Genomic DNA, 14,635 nt, shown 5'->3' with positions numbered 1-14,635 from the left:
CAGTCAAAATTATTATGTAGTTTGATACTTGCTAATTAAATTCCTCATGGGACGATACTCTACTGACTACTTTATTACTTGTTAGCGATCCATGCACTTGCAGGATTGTAAAACCAGCAAACACCCTTCGATAACAAAGATGATCTGTTATACTTGTCTAGCGATGGTTGAAGACAGATGTTTTTCAGCTGACCTAGTAGTTTTAGAATTAATAGATTATCATTCTGGGAATGGATTGGCTTTCAACCAATTATGCTACACTGGATTGTAGAAGCAAAATAGTAGAGTTTAGAGAACCGGATAGGTTAGTCACAGTGTTTTGAAGATGCTCCATAAAGGGTGTAAAGGGTTTATAGCACATGTTAAAGAAGTAGTAGAGAATAGAAGTGGACTAGGATCAATTCCTATGGTAAGAAATTTTCTAGATGTTTTTCCAGAGGAACTACTTGGGTTGCCTCCTGAGAGGGAGATAGATTTTGAAATTGATCTCATGTTTGGTGCCAGACCCATATTTGTCCCTCCTTATAGGATGGCCTTTATAGAGCTAAAAGAGTTAGGGGAACAACTGTAGGAGTTAGTAGATAAGCGGTTCATCATACCAAGTACCTCTCCTTAGGGTGCTCCTTTTCTGTTTGCAAGGAAGAAAGACGGATCCTTGAGGCAGTGCATCAACTATAGACAGTTGAATAGAATGACCATGAAGAACATGTACCCTTTGCCCCGTATTAATGACCTTTCTGATTAGCTAGCAGGAGCTAGTTGTTTCTCTGAGATAGACTTAAGATCCAAATATCACCAATTAAAGATCAAGGAGATGGATATTTCAAAGACTATTTTCGAACCAGATACGAGTATTATGAGTTTCTTTTGATGCCATTCAAGTTAACCAATGCCCCAGATGCATTTATAGATCTCATGAACAGGGTATTTAGACCTTTTTTGGATCACTTTGTGATTGTCTTTATTAATGACATATTAGTGTATTCCAAAAGCCATGTAGAGCATGCACAAAATCTAAGAATAGTTCTTTAAATGATGGGGGTGCATTAGTTGTATGCCAAGTTCTCTAAGTGTGAGTTCTAGTTGAAGAGTATATCCTTTTTAGGATATGTAATGTTAGAGAATGGAATAGAAGTAGATCCCAAAAAGGTTACAGCAATGGTAGATTTGCCAAGGCTAACTATAGTGACTAAGATCAAGAGTTTCCTAGGTTTGGAGGGCTATTATAGGAGATTTATACTTGATTTCTCCAAGATAGTTGCTATAATGACTAGGTTAACTCAGAAGAATAAGAATTTTGAATGGAGTGATCAATGTGAGGAGAGTTTTTAGAAGCTTAAAGAATGTCTGGTTTCAGAACCAACTTTACCTTCAGGTAATGAAGATTTCCCTGTTTACTGTGATGTCTCCCAAGTGGGTTTGGGATTTTTTCTTAAGCAGAATGGTAGAGTAATAATTTATGGTTTAAGGCAGTTGAATAAGCATGAGGCTAGTTATCCACTCATGACTTAGATATGGCAGCCATAGTCTTTGCTATAAAGATGTAGAGACACTAACTATATGGGGCTAAATGTAAAATTTTCATTAACCACAAAAGTCTTGAATACATCTTTAACCAAAAAGAGCTGAATCTCAAACAAAGGAGATGGATAGAGCTACTCAGGAATTATGATTGTACTATCCAGTATCATCTGGGGAAGGCAAATGTTATTACAAATGCCTTTAACCTGAAATCATTTAGCAGTTTAGCTCACATATCCATAGAAAAGTAGCCTATCTTGAAGGAGTTACACCGACTAATTAGAGAAGGGTTGCAGTTGGAGTTATCAGTTAAGGGTACTTAGATAGCTGAGATAAAGGTGACACCAGTGTACTTGAGACAAGTGGCAGAAAGACAGCATGAAGACCTTGAATTGGTAAAGATAGCTAAAGTAGTACAGAAGGGTGAGAACCATAAGTTTTATTTTGATGGGAAATGAATGTTAAGATATGGTAGTAAGTTATGTGTACCATATGATATCGGGCTCAAGGAAGACATTATGAGAGAATATCATAATGTTAAGTACAACATCCATCCTGAAGCCACCAAAATGTATCAAGATTTAAAGAAGGTATATTGGTGGCCTTCTATAAAGAAAGAGATTACACAATTTTGTGTCCACTTCTGAAGTCTGTCAGAGGGTGAAGCTGGAATCAGAAGCTAGTAAGATTTCTTAACCCACTACCCATTCTAGAATGGAAATGGGAAAATGTGACAATGGATTTTGTTGTGGGGTTACCAGTAGCTTCCAATAGACATGACTCAATATGGGTTATAGTGAATAGGTTGACCAAGACTACTCATTTTATTATTGTAAGAGTTAACTATTCTATGGATAAGTTAGCTCAAGTGCACATGGCAAAGATAGTAAGGTTGCATGGAGCTTTAGTAACAATAGTTTTTGATAGAGGGCCATAGTTCACATCAAGGTTTTGGTATTGTCTTTAGAATGAGCTAGGCACCAAGTTAGACTTTAGCATAAGTTTTCATCCTCTGACAGATGGATAGTCGAAAAGGATTGTATAGACTTTGGAGGATATGCTGAGAATGTGTGTGCTTAACTTTGGGGGATCATGGAAAAAGTACCTCCCTCTAGTTGAGTTTGCATACAATAACAACTACCACTCTAGCGTCGAAATGGCACCATATGAAGCTTTATATAGAAGGAAGTGTAGGTCTCCTATGTGTTGGAAAGAAGTAGGTGAAAAAGCTTTAGCAGGAACAGAGTTGGTGGAAATCACTAATCAAACGATGCCCTTAATCAGGATAAGTTTGAAGATAGCAGCCAGTAGATAAAAGAGCTATGTAGATCTCCATAGAAGAGAGGTAGTTTTCCAAGAGATATGGTGCTTTTAAAGGTATCTTTGTTGAAGGGTATCATCTAGTTTGGGAGGAGAGGAAAACTAGCTCCAAGATATATTGGACTATATAAAGTGTTATAAAGGGTTGGAAATGTATCTTATAAGCTAGCCTTGTCACCAAGAATGTAGAGGATCCATCTGGTGTCTCACGTTTCCATGTTACAGAAGTATGTGGGAGACCCAAACAAGGTTATAAGTGAACCCAACATGGAAATTTCAAAGGATCTTTCTTATGTTGAGCAACCTATCCAGATTGTAGACAAATAGATTAAGAAGCGAAGGAATAAAGAGATACCAATGATCAAAGTCCTTTAGAATCTCCATAACATAGAAGAGTGCACATGAGGGACCTGTGACTCCATGTTACACCAATATCCTCATATGTTCTAGGTATGTTTTGCCATGTTTGTTTATGTTACACTTTAAGTATTTATGTTGTTATGCTTGTTTTAACATTCTAGGACATATGTTTTTAAGGGGGGAAGAATGTAACACCAACCATTTCTTGACGTCTAAATTTCTAATATTGGTAGAATATTCTAACAAATTTGAAGATTTCACAGATAAGGGAGTGGTGATAAGAAGTGCATGTGTTTATATATATGATGTTTTCAAAATGTATTTAAAAATGAAAATGTTTTTTGACCAAAGAAAAGTTTTAAATGCTATTAGGCAGAAGGAACTTCGACAGTCAAAGGATGGACTTTTAGGAGTCGAAGTCCTTTTTATTGTTTAAATTCATTTTTGGGCAGAATGGACTTCGACAGTTGGAACTAAGAACTTCGACAACTGAAAGTCCCTTTACAAGTGAGGGTATAAAAGGCCAATGGTTTGTTTTCTATCCGAAAAGTAACTTGAGCTCTCACTCCTCTTTTTCTCTTAACTTTTTGGGAATGCAAAGGGCTTTCCAAGGGAATTTTCATAGCAATTACATGTTTTGAAGCTTGATTCTTCTAAGGGAAAGTTTGGTGAAGGTGGATTGAAGCTAGAAGTGTTAATTTGCTTCCTTTTCCATTTCAAGGAAAAGAAGTAATTTCTCTTTTCTTTTAGCCTTTTAAAAGAATCTAGAAATGTCTTATTGTATTAGATGGTTGGGTTTTGAATTACATGAGGTTTATTGCATGCTTTTAAGTTTTGGATACTGAGGAAAAGAATTGCATGTTAATATTTGGATGAAAATATGATTTTCTTTACTATATTTTGGTATTTGATTATTAAATGAAGTGTTGTTCTTATTTTCTATAAAGTCTGAGTGTTTATAGACCTAGAATGATTAGTTTCCTTAGTTAAACCTAAGGATTTCTTATTTATATGTTAATAGAAGTTGTTGGAAACTTGAATCCTAACTTTTAATGGTTGCATGTGAGCTTGGAGCATGGATTCAAATTGTTTTAGGCCTTGGGAATGTGTATATATGTTTGAATTGTGTTTTGGAGCCTTGTGGTATGTATTTAGAGGTTATGGGAGAGAATTTCTGTAGGTTTTTTACTTAGAAATTTTAGAAATTCTCAGGTTTGATTGTCAAAGACCATTATTTTGGAGCCGAAGCATGTAGTTTCTCAGGAAAATTAGGAGAAATTTCGACTTTGACAATCAAAGTCCAAGCCTTTGGTAGACACAGTGGATACTGCCCAAAATGGGCACCCGATGTTCAAAGGCTCAACAGTCGAAATCCTAGATTTTAGCAGCCAAAATTGGTTCTACTAGCATTATTTCTCCTTTGGTTCCAAGGTTCCAAAATGTGATTTTATAGTTCCTAAGGGCTTTGAATAGGATGTTTGATATGTGAATAGAGTTCTAAAGCTTCAAATAACTCATTAGGTTCCAATGGTTATAGGATCAAACTTGAGGGATTCAAGAAGCTAAGGATCCGAGGTTAGCTACCGTTCATATTTGGTGGTTGATAGGCTATAAGAGATGAGTAATTCTAACCTTAATAAGTGTAAACTTGTTAAATTTAATTTATGATTATTCTCATGTATCATGTCATATTTATTTAGGGTGTATGTATCCAGAACATGAATATGTTGTATAATTGCATAATTGTTATTGGAGCATGATGGATTATGGATGACCCACTAACTCCCCCCATGGTTATGACTATGTTATGTTATGTATGTTATGGATCCATAAAATCTAAGGAGAGATATTTACGATGTCCCTTGGTGCATAACGCATGCCATGTTTTAAGTGAAAGTCTTGAAGAGCCTCTATATGAGCAAAGCACATTGGATTTAGGGAATCCTTGGTGATAAGTCCATCTTATGTGAAATGTTTATGATGTAAAACTCATATGGATGATGCATTGCATATGGATAAAATGAAGGTTATAATTAAATGCTTTTGGTCACTTTACTCACTGAGATTGTGTAAGCTCATCCCTTTTCCCTAACCCCAAATGTAGGAGTATAGGAATAGAAGAATCTTTTGGAGCTTGAGCAGCAGAAGTAGCTGTAGAGTGTTTAGATGTATGTTGTATTATTAGTGGACATGTAATATGTAAAGGAATAACTGTTGTGCTGGTATTCAAGTTTGATAAATGTTCTATTTTAATCATAAGTGATGTAATTATGTATGTTTTAAATCTAAGCTAACTTTTCATATGAGAATGTATATATGAACTAATTACACTTTAGCGTTTTATGTATGTAAATGTTCAAAATTTGAGCCATTTTATGTTATGTTATGAATGAGAAAACTAAAGTGTATTGGTTTGGAGTATGCTTGGATTATGATTTTAAGGATGTGTTCATGTTTAATAGGTCTTTAGTTTTGCTACGGGTTCTGTCAACCTTAAGTTGACTCGATCCCTAGTATCGGTAATGGCCTTTGGTTTGGGTTGTTACATTCAAACTCCTTGATTGGCAATTCAAAATTCCATGGCAATAAGTATGATTACTTAAAGGTGCATGGTAATTGCATAATATGCATGAATATGGGCTATATAAGTAGTGTTGATCTAAGTTTACTTGTAGTTAGAAAAGTAAGACCTTAAAGAGACCTAAATAGGAGGTCCATGTTTAAATGGTTCTGGGGCCTTAGAATAATACATGGAGGCCCAATATGACTAAAATAGCACCTGGAAAATTGAAGGAGCCAAAAGTGACATTTTTCAAGTCTTATTTCAGGTTCAGGATGGTTTCCTACAAAGTAGTAACTTACCTACTTATTAGGAATCCTTATCTAGTTATTCTAAGAATTTAAAAGGAGAAGTTAACCATAAAAAATGTATTCTCACCCCTCAAAGTAGTCCATGATGTCATTGCCTACTTTAGGAGACTTCTTTCTTACTTGGATGTGTAATTTCACTCCTTTTCTACAATGATTTGACCAAGTCAACAAGGGTGGCTTCAAAGAGAATCCAATCAGATCAAGATCTTTCTCTCCTAATTTATTTCCTATTTACTTTATGTCTTTAAATTGCTATATCTTTTCATGTTTAGTATTAACTTCTTGTTTTAATTAGTATTCCTAGTATAGGAGAAGGATTTCTTATAATGCCTATAAATAGGTGCACGCATTCTGTAAAATTAACTTGATTTTGATATTAATACAATTAAAAGCTTTGAGCTTGTTTATCCCTACACTTATCTCTTTGGAGTGGCGTGCGAACCTTGAGTCTTATCACATGGAGGCCCAATATGACTAAAATAGCACCTGGAAGATTGGAGGAGCCAAACGTGACATTTCTCAAGTCTTATTTCAGGTTCAGAATGGTTTCCTACAAAGTAGTAACTTGCCTACTTATTAGGAATCCTTATATAGTTATCCTAAGAATTTAAAAGGAGAAGTTAACCATAAAAAATGTATTCTCACCCCTTAAAGTAGTCCATGATGTCGCTGCCTACTTTAGGAGACTTCTTTCTTACTTAGATGCATAATTTCATGCCTCTTCTACAATAATTTGACCAAGTCAACAAGGGTGGCTCCAAAGAGAATCCAACCAGATCAAGATCTTTCTTCCTAATTTATTTCATATTTACTTTATGTCTTAAAATTACTATATCTTTTCCTGTTTAGTTTTAATTTCTTGTTTTAATTAGTATTCCTAGTACAGGAGAAGGATTTCTTATAATGCCTATAAATAGGTGCATGCATTATGTAAAATTAACTTGATTTTGATATTAATACAATTAAAATCTTTGAGCTTGTTTATCCCTACACTTATCTCTTTGGAGTGCTATGCGAACCTTGAGTCTTATCACCTCTGGTGTGGTGACTTGCATTACTCTTCATTCTTTGTGGTGTGTTGCTTATCAAGGATTGAAGTTTAAGACCTTTATTGTCACACCTTACCCCTCTGTAAGGCATAACATGATCCCGTAGAATACCTAATGAACTACAGAACTTCACCTACCAATAACTCATTAAGTACTCTACAAGGGATTTTAAAACAATTTTCTTACATTTTGGAATTGGTGAGCATTTTGGTAGGAATTAAAATCAATTTTTCAAAGTTTAAATACTAGTAAGAATTTTTGTCCATTTTAATTTTTCCTCAAATTTTATAAAAATTTCGGCAGAGTGCTATCTGTATTTTGAGAAAATAGTTCTTCAAAAAGCCTGTAAAAAGCACTTCTAATAAATTTTTCATGACTCCCAACCTCCAAATATTCTCAAGTCAATACATCTCAAATCAATTCCATAATTTAATCCAAATTTGTCATCTCAAAATTCTCAAAACAACTATTTCATCAATATTGTATGCACAAATTAAATTTACAGATATACAATCCAAAAATAAAATTATTACAATTTATTATGCAACTGCTCACTTTACATTGATACATACAACATCACAATATTTACATCAAAATAACTACAAGGATATAAAACAATACCCGTACAAAAAGATCAATGGAATCTTCAATATTGATAACAGCTCACTCTGCTGCTTTCTCCTTGCTTTTATCTGCGATAGCAAAATAAGCTATCGCTGAGTATAAAAATACTCAGTGGTGCACAATGAAAATTTGAAATACAATACATAAATCATTCATTGCTAAAACACAATTTAAATATTTCTCAATCACATTTCACAAATTATCAAAACTCATAATAACACAATTTAGTCAAATAATTTAAGAACACAGTGTTGCCAATTCATACACAACTTAAGCCATCACACAAAATTATGCTGCGTTGTACACCACGACAAAGCAATCTACAACCCCACTAATCGAAATCAATGAGGGAGGTGGCTAGCTAGCTAATGAGTACTCATTCGATCTATAACCTCAACAGGTAAACCAGAGAGGGAAGAAAAATAACCGATCTCACCCCATAAATGGAGGAGGAATAATAAGATACTGTCATGCTAAGTGTGAATAAAAAATCAATTTCAAACATTTTATTCAAATGATTCATGAGAAATCCAATAAATTTCCAAAGTCACAATTTCATTCACAAGATGGCAACACAATTCATAATTAACTTCAAATTTTCATTAATCATACTAAATCAATTTTTCAATGACAAAATGCTCAAATAAAGTTTATTGTGCACAAACCTGACGTGAGTCGCCTCTAGGCCTTGACTCAGTCTCTCCGAGTTTCCAAGTCTTTTTTAGCTGAAACACACAGTTTCACAATATTTCAGTACCATAACTTAGCATAAATCCAAAAATAAATTTAACTTCACTTTTATCTAGCTCTAATGTGCTAAACTTGACGTTCTTGAAATTTTTGTGTTTCAGGTTACTATTCACTACACTATTCAAGTCAAATTGTTGACTTTCTAAGGCTTAATAGGTATGGGAATTCTAACTTCACCCACATACCACATTTTGGTCACTAAACTTGTTGGTTTTGGTCATTTTCTCAACACTTAATTCTTTTAGGCAAAATTGTAAATTTTCAGTTTTTGGTGTCTAGGTTACACTGTTTTATTGGTCACTTTTCTGTTGGAATTTGGCAAAACTTCCTTCATAGAAAATGTTCCCTATTGTCTTAAGTTTATTCTCCATTTTGAATCACTCCAATTGGAGTTTTGTAGCTCAAGTTATATCCAAATTACGGTTACTCTTTATGCTGCAGAATTTAGTTCTGCAGATTTATTAATCCAAATTTGTTCAGCAATTTGATCAAGTTAAGTCCATAATTTGGTCTAATTTTCTTCATATGAAATGTTCTACTATGTCTTAGGTTTCCATCAGTTAAAGAATCACCTAAATCGGAGTTTTCTAAAGAGAGTTATAGCCATTGAAACTTTACTACTCATATGGTAAATCTACAGTTCTGCAGGTTCAGTGATTCAAATTTTCTCAGTAATTTGATTGGGTTAATGGCATAATTTGAGTTTGTGTTCTTCATAAAAGTTTTAGGTCTATATCTCATCTAACCACTGGTAAACGTTCAGGTCATTTTGACTTGCCTAGCTTGAGTTATGACTAAATGAAAAAATACTGTTCATTTAGTCAGTTTGTGCAGGGCAGCCTGTAATTTTTCAACTTTAGTCAATTTGTTCACTAAGTTTTAGTCACTTTTTGGGCATGCTTCCAAAATGAAAATTGTGTCACTTAGTGCCTATTTTCATCCCCAATTGTTCCCATATCCATTGGACTTGTAAAATTTCATTTTTGGTCCTTCAAAGTTGACTTGGTCATGCTACTGCAGCATGACCACACTCCCTCCGAATTTGACTTTAATTCCAACACTTCTAACACACTTAATTTGGTCACAAATGACCATTTCTCACTTCACATTAGGTCAAAGACACCATTTACAAGTTTTTCACATTTTTTGTCTCTAAACCCTAATGTCCAAAACCCTAAGTTTGTCCAATCTTCACAATTCATGTAATCTAAATATACAATTCACATATATAACATCTATTCACCAAGATTTTATGTTTAACCTAACTAAATACCATCAAAACCTTAAGGTTCCATGGCTGCCACATTCTCTCTTCCCTTATTTAGGCATGATTTCCTTTATTTCTAATGCAATTTCATCACACATAAACTTAATTTCATGAATTCAATAAGAATCTAACTTGCAATTGCACTTAACTCAATTTGTAGATTTCAATCTTCAATTTTTCTCCTCTTCTCTTCTTTTTTTCTTGCTAAATTTCTTTCTCAAGGGAAGGAAATAAGGTTTTACGGAATAATTATGGGAGAAGTTGGGATTTGGTAAGGGTTTCAAAGCTTGAGTGCAAGCTTTAATGGAGGAATTTTCATGGAGAAATAAGGGAGAGAGTGAGGCGGCAAGGATAGGTGGAAGAAGACCAATTGATTTTTTTTTTCTTTTCTTTTCTTTTATGTAATTTTTCTTTAGGAAGACCAAAAAAATCTATTTAATTAATTATATTAATTATGACTTTTATGGCATCATGCATGATGTCATGCATGATGTCATCACCTTTTTACTTTTTCATTTTCTTTTTTTTTTCTATTTATTTTTCTATTAGTTCTTTAATTTAATTCTCGATTCCGAAATTTTTTTTCTCCGATTTTATTTGACAGTTAGGTCAGAAGTCAGCTCTCGGGATCAATTGACCAAATTGGCCCTCGCCGGTTCATCCCAGTCTGCAAATAATTCAATATTTCTTCCGGCTCCCTGACCTAATTATTTGACTAGCTTAACAGTTCTTTTTTGTGATTTTCTCTTTTCCATTGTATTCGTAATGGTCTTAAGGACCGCAGCATCACATTTTACGATTTGAAATTTGAGTTTAAAATGACTTCGCAGTCATTCCCGAGAAGGTCACCCATCGTTGTGACTCTCGGCTTGTTTAACTTCTTATGTTCTATTTTTCTTATTTATACTTAACTAATTGGCAATTACTAATAATTTGTGTTTATGGCTTATCTAGTTGTCTTAAGTGTGGTTCTAATCTCCTTAATTGTCCGGACCGACACCGGTCACCGAAACAGTGAAATATACTAGGCTATACAAATAGGGGTGTTACAATTCTCCCCTCCTTAAATAAATTTTGTCTCAAAATTTTACTTGGTATTAATCTCTGAACAGCTGTGGGTGTTGTCTCCTCATGTCCTCCTCTCGTTCCCAAGTAGCCTCCTGGCCCGAATAATGGTTTCACAGCATTTTTACCAATGGTATCTGCTTGTTTCGTAGCTGCTTCACCTCATAAGCTAGAATCTCTATGGGTTCTTCTTCATATGTGAGGTCTGGATTCACTTCAATTTCTTCTACTGGTAGTACATGAGATGGGTCTGATCGATACCTCCTCAACATAGACACATGGAAGACGTTTTGTATCTTTTCCAACTGTGGAGGTAATGCCAACTGATATGCCAAAGGACCCACTCTTTCCAGAACCTCATATGGCCCAATGAAATGAGGACTTAGTTTCCCCTTTCTGCCGAATCTCAAAATTCTCTTCTAAGGAGAAACTTTGAGGAAAACTTTCTTACCCACTGCATACTCAATATCCCTTCTTTTCAAATCAATGTAGGACTTCTGACAGTCTGATGCAGTCTTAAGTCGATCTCTGATCACTCTGATTTTCTCTTTAGTTTGCTGAACAATTTCGGGTCCAATCATCTTTCTTTCACCCACGTCATTCCAACACAATGGGGTTCTGCATTTTCTGCCGTACAAAGCTTCATATGGAGGCATCCCAATGCTTGATTGGTAGCTGTTGTTATAAGCAAACTCAATCAAAGGCAAGTGTATGTCCCAACTGCCCTCAAACTCAATCACACAAGCCCGTAGCATGTCCTCCATGATCTGAATTACCCTCTCAGACTAGCCAGCTGTCTGTGGGTGGAATGCAGTACTGAAGTTCAATCTAGTTCCTAGGGCTCTCTAAAGGCTTCCCCAGAATCTAGAAGTGAACCTAAGATCTCTGTCTGATACGATGGATACTGGCACTCCATACAGTCTCATAATCTCATCGATGTATAACCTGGCCAATCTGTCTAAACTGTAGTCCATTCAGACTGGCAGAAAATGAGTAGACTTGGTTAGTCTGTCAACAATGACCCATACTGCATCATGACTCTTCTGTGTCCTCGGAAGTCCCATTACAAAGTCCATAGTTATTCTCTCCCATTTCCATTCTGGCACTGGTAGTGGATGTAACAACCCAGTGGGTACTTGATGCTCCGCCTTCACTTGTTGACAAGTTAGGCATTTGGAAACAAACTTTGCCATATCTCTTTTCATACCCATCCACCAGTAATGCTCCTTTAGCCCTCTATACATTTTTGTACCACTAGGGTGCATGGCAAAAGGAGACTCATGTGCTTCTTTCAAAATGATCTGCCTCAAATCAACATCATTAGGAACACACATTCTGCCCTGGTGTAGCAATAGACTGTCATCTCTAATTGAGAATTCTAGTTTCTTGCCCTGTCGGACTTTTTCCAACAGCTTCTGATACCTTTCATCATTCTGAGCAGCCATTCTGATCTGATTAATCAACACTGGCTGTATATGCCATGCAACTATTGTCTATCCATCATCATTAATCTCTAAGCTGGCATGCAATGATCTTAACTCATGCACCAAAGACAAAGGAGTAATCTGTAGACTTGCCATAGTCTTGCGACTTAAGGCGTCAGCCACAACATTAGCTTTCCCTGGCTGATAGTCTATCAGACAATCATAGTCTTTTATCAACTCTAACTATCTCCTCTATCTCAAATTCAACTCTTTCTGGGTGCCCAAATACTTCAAACTCTTATGATCTGTGTAGATGTAACATTTCTCCCCATACAAATAATTTCTCCAGATCTTAAGAGCAAACACAATAGCTGCAAGCTCCAAGTCATGTGTCGGATAATTCCTCTCATGCGGTTTTAGCTGGCGTGATACATAGGCAATGACATTCCGATCTTGCATCAACACACAACCTAACCCATTGTGAGAAGCATCGCTGTAAACTGTATATTCTTTACTCGGAGTAGGTAAAGTCAGGACTGGAGCCTCAGTCAAACATTTCTTTAATTCATCAAAACTCTATTAGCATTTATCCGTCCACTGAAATTTCACATCCTTCCTAAGCAGCTTAGTCAATGGAGATGCCAACATGGAGAATCCCTTCACAAATCGACAGTAGTATCCAGCTAACCCTAGAAAACTGCGAATCTCTGTGATATTTCTGGGTGGCTTCTAATTAAGAACAGTTTCTATCTTGCTAGGATCTACCTTAATGATCTCTTCAGATGCTACATGCCCCAAGAAAGATATTTCTTTCAGCCAAAATTCACACTTCGATAATTTGGCATATAGCTGTTTCTCCCTCAAAGTCTGTAGTACAATCCGCAGATGTCTATCATGCTCTTCTGCATTCCTCAAATAGACCAATATATCATCAATAAATACCACAACAAATTGGTCGAGGTATGGTCTGAAGATAGTGTTCATCAGATCCATAAAAGCAGCCGAAGCATTAGTTAACCCGAATGGTATAACCAAGAACTCATAATGGCCATAGCGGGTTCTGAAGGTAGTTTTAGAAATACTCTGCTCTTGTACTTTCAGCTGATAATAACCTGATCTCAGGTCAATTTTGGAGAACACAGCTGCGCCCCTCAACTGATCAAACAAGTCATCAATACGGGGCAATGGGTATCTGTTCTTTATTGTCACCTTATTCAACTGCTGATAGTCAATGCATAACCAAAGAGTGCCATCCTTCTTCTTTACAAACAACATTGGCGCTCCCTAAGGTGACACACTAGGGCGGATGAAGCCCTTGTCAAGCAACTCTTGCAACTATACTTTCAATTCTTTTAGTTCTGCTGGTGCCATTCTGTATGGCGTTATAGAGATTGGGTCCACACCAGGCATAACATCAATTTCAAACTGCACTTCTCTTTCTAGAGGTAATCCTGGCAATTCATCAGGAAATACATTCGAAAAGTCACATACAGTAGGAATGTCCCTCAATGCTGGACTCCCCACTTGGGTGTCTATCACATGTGCCAAGTACGCCTCACACCCTTTCCTAATCATTTTTCTGGCCAGTGCAGCTGAAATGATGTTTGAAGGCAATAACTGCCTCTCCCCATGCATTACTACATCACCATACTGAGGAAGACCAAAAGTGATTGTCTTCAGTCTACAGTCAATCATTGCATGATGCTTGGCTAACCAATCCATGCCCAAGATAATGTCATAATCTCTGAAGGGCATTTCAATTAAATCAGACAGAAAAGTGTGTCCTTGGATCACCAAAGGATAGTCCCTATATAGTCTATTTACCCTGACCTCCTAGCCTAATGGACTAGTTAGTAGCACATCATAGTCCATTGGTACACATTGAATAACAGTAGAACACATCACATAGCACTAACATACGAATGTGTGGAGCCAGGATCAAATAACACATGTACATCTTCGTCAAGGATGGAGAAAATACCAGCTACTACGTCTGATGTTTCAGCTTCCTCCCTCTGACGCATAGTGTACACTCCGATCGTGCGCCATCGATACCGCTGGTTAATGTTGCTTTGACTCCCAGGAGTGTTACCAGGACCCCTACCTCTGCCTCTACCTCTACCAGCTGGCTGTGATCCTCTAGGTGCAGAGACTTAGGCTGATCCTTCAGATGTAGCAGAAGGTCCAGACCGGCGTGAACTAGTACAATCCTTAGCGAAATGTCTGCTCCCTCCACAGTTAAAACATGCACCAGTGGCCTTGAAACACACCCCACTGTGTGTTTTACCACAAGTTTCACACTGCCGTACCGATAGGGCTCCTCAGGGTGCCTGCTGGGTCTGCTGACCAGACCGGGTGGTCTTTGGCCAGAGAATCTGCCTCTG

This window comes from Hevea brasiliensis, chromosome 15 (assembly GCF_030052815.1).
Source record: "Hevea brasiliensis isolate MT/VB/25A 57/8 chromosome 15, ASM3005281v1, whole genome shotgun sequence".
Classification (NCBI taxonomy): Eukaryota; Viridiplantae; Streptophyta; class Magnoliopsida; order Malpighiales; family Euphorbiaceae; genus Hevea; species Hevea brasiliensis.
This window is presented reverse-complemented; position numbering follows the sequence as displayed.